Source organism: Microtus ochrogaster, chromosome 4 (genome assembly GCF_000317375.1).
Source record: "Microtus ochrogaster isolate Prairie Vole_2 chromosome 4, MicOch1.0, whole genome shotgun sequence".
NCBI classification, from domain to species: Eukaryota; Metazoa; Chordata; class Mammalia; order Rodentia; family Cricetidae; genus Microtus; species Microtus ochrogaster.
The window spans coordinates 82,696,104-82,699,177 of NC_022011.1; the positions used below are offsets into that span (position 1 = coordinate 82,696,104).

Genomic DNA, 3,074 nt, shown 5'->3' on the forward strand with positions numbered 1-3,074 from the left:
CTCTGTGGCTTTGGAGCCTGTCCTGGAACTAGCTCTTGTAGACCAGGCTGGTCTCAAACTCACAGAGATCCGCCTGCCTCTGCCTCCCGAGTGCTTGGATTAAAGGCGTGCGCCACCACCGCCCGGCTTCTTTCTTTCTTTCTTTCTTTCTTTCTTTCTTTCTTTCTTTCTTTCTTTCTTTCTTTCTCTCACGTTTTCCCATCCTTCAAAACCAAGATGGAGAATATGCACTGTCTTGGGATCCAGTTGGAACTTGCTCAGCGGGCACTTCCCCGTGAGACAGACCTTCAGCCCCAGCACAACAGGCTTGTTCTTGCCCGAGGCCCTTACACATTAAACTCTACCTCCTCAAAAGGCTTCTCTCTTCTTTCCCAGGCTCTCCTGGCCCTTCTTCCAGTCTCTGCTCAGAACCATTCTCTCCAGGGAGTCTTGTGAGCAGTTCGAAGGTCCCATGACCTACAGTACCCGCGCTGGGGGAAGACAGAGGTTTGGGTTTGGTTGTCCCTTAATTATACTCTGGAGGCTTGATTGCTGGAGAGAGTAACGATCGCCGCTGGTTACTGGACCCATTCACTATTCCAGTCCTCACAGCAACACCGGAAGGAAGGAAGGGTTAAGATTCCTCACGTTACGGATCAAGAAATTGAGGCTCAGGGCTAGGAAGCTCCCTTCCCCAGGCTGCAGAAAGGCTGGAACAGTCAGAATTGCTCCACCCTTCCCTCTTGTTCTCCACTACAGAACAACAAGGGCTGAACACCATGTGAACATCACAGGGTTGCCAGGACAACAAGATGGCTAGGCAAGGAGCATCTTCAGAGTGCCAAGCCTTAGTGCAGGGTTCTCCAGGATTAGCTAGGTGGGAGCGGACTGGTCTGCTTCATGGTGGTCTTAGGCAGGAGGCCAGCAAGAGGCTGCGTTCTGCTTCTCCTCTGTACATTTTTGTCTTTCCCCTGGAATTCTCCAGTTTACCCGAAGCCAGGCAAGGCCTACCTGTGTTGTTTTAGACTCTGCTCCGGGTTTACAATTTGAGCCTCTTCTTTTCAGCTCCGCAGAAAGAAGGATGTGGCCAATTTATGTTCTTTCATCCAGCACCCTGCACATGGGCCAAACCAAGGGAACTTGGCAGTCATGAAAAGAATAATAATGAAATGGATGGATGGATGGACGGATGGATGGATAGACGGATGGATGGGTGGATGGATGGATGGGTGGATGGACAGACGAATGGGTGGATGGATGGATGGATGGATGGGTGGATGGACAGACGGGTGGATGGATGGATGGATGGATGGATGGATGGACGGGTGGACGGACAGACAGGTGGATGGATGGATGGATGGACGGACGGACGGATAGGTGGATGGGTGGATGGACAGATGGGTGGATGGACAGATGGGTGGATGGATGGATGGAAACTAACAAGGAATAGACACATTTTTGTCCTTAGACATTTCTAACACATTTGACACGCTGTGATTGAAGGGGAGAGAAAACTAACATTTCCCAGGTAACACTTCTCCAGCCAGATGTTCAGAGCCTTAAACAAAAAAGAGAAGAAAAAAAAATAACCCTTCAGGCCGCTTTGCGTCTGCGCCCACATCTCTAGTCGGCTGGTGTGGGCATCATGTTCAACACTTACGGTCTGCACTTGGGACTGGCAAGTCGGAAATGGAGCACTTGACATTCATGATAAAGTTAAGACATATTAACCGGCATAGAATCTATGTGACGGACTAATGCAGCTATTCTCAACCTGTGGGGCACGACCCCTCTGGGGGAATCAAATGACCCTTTCACAGGGGTCACCTAAGACCATGGAAAGCACAGATATTTACATGGCAGTTCATAACAGTAGCAAAACTACAGTTATGAAGCAGCAAAGGAAAGAAAGAGCTATGATTGGGACCCCCACCACATGAGGAACTGTATTAAATGGTCTCAGTATTAGGAAGGTGGAGAACCACTGATCTAAGGTGATGTAGAAGTGTCACCAGCATCGAGGAAAGAGCAGGTAGTACTAAGTGCCAGCCCAGGGCCACACAGTCCAGATATGACAACTGCCACCTGTGCTGGAAAAGTACAAAGATGATCCGGTGGTGATCTGAAACCTTACATCTGCGCGGTTTTCCTCCATAGTTGTGCATTCTGCAACCAAGACGGCAGCTGGTAGTGGGGAAAAAGGAAACCACCTCTGCATTGCCCATGTCTGGGATTTTTCCCTTGTCTAGCCCCTGCACAGTACAGTAGGCGATGCTGCATGTAGTGTTTGCATAGCACGAGGCACTAACAGGCTAGAGATGACTTCAAGGTACATGTGAGGATCACTGCAGGGTCTATGCAGATCCCTGTCATGTTATACGAGGGGCCTGGGCACACGTGGGTTTTTGGTATTCACAAGGCTCCTGTCCCCAGCAGACACAGAGAAACTGTATTTAAGTGATTGCGACATGGGGATATGTCACTGACATGTAGTTGATCATATTGCATTGTCTAAGCATTTTCTACTCTCTCAAATTCAACAGTAAAGGAACGACGTGTCCATTAATGAGTCTAGTTTTTAGAGGCACACGTGGCTAAATACGGATGAGAGCACACTATTTTATCAGAGGGTACAGACCAGCCCATGAAGCTCGGGATGGCACTCTTAGGCCCTGCCATTTAGATTATAAGCTATTTATTTGTCTCTTTATTTACAATTAGCACCTGGTAATTTGCTGATCTTATGGAGTCCTTAGGATCTGTTACCATAGTTACCACCAGTGTAAATGCTACACTATATAAAAGAAACAATTTAGAAATGGCTGGCTATTAAGCGGCACCTATTTAACCGGTTTGGGAGATATTTTATTCTGGGGGAGGCCTCACATCTTGGTCCTGCTTCAAAGTCCACGTGTTAAGTTTTTGATGGGCTTTAAGATGCTTTCCAGGGCCTCATGCTTGCACAGGAGGGAGCTGAATGGTTTTCAAAGAGAGTCCTGAAGAAAGTGGCGCCTTCAAGAAAACAAGTACAAAGGCTGGGGGCCATGCAATGGCTGGGGGGGCGTGCAATGGCTGGGGGGCCGTGTAATGGCTGG

The 3,074-nt window shown here is 48.6% G+C and overlaps 1 long non-coding RNA gene across 1 annotated transcript in view; it reads left to right on the forward strand.

Annotated features, from left to right (window-relative positions):
* Positions 1-3,074, forward strand: part of LOC113458488 — a 6,885-nt gene that overhangs the window by 1,327 nt on the left and 2,484 nt on the right. Inside the window, exon 2 of the long non-coding RNA XR_003378864.1 lies at positions 2,917-3,005. This is a non-coding gene — a long non-coding RNA (uncharacterized LOC113458488). The remainder of the gene's footprint in view (positions 1-2,916; positions 3,006-3,074) is intronic.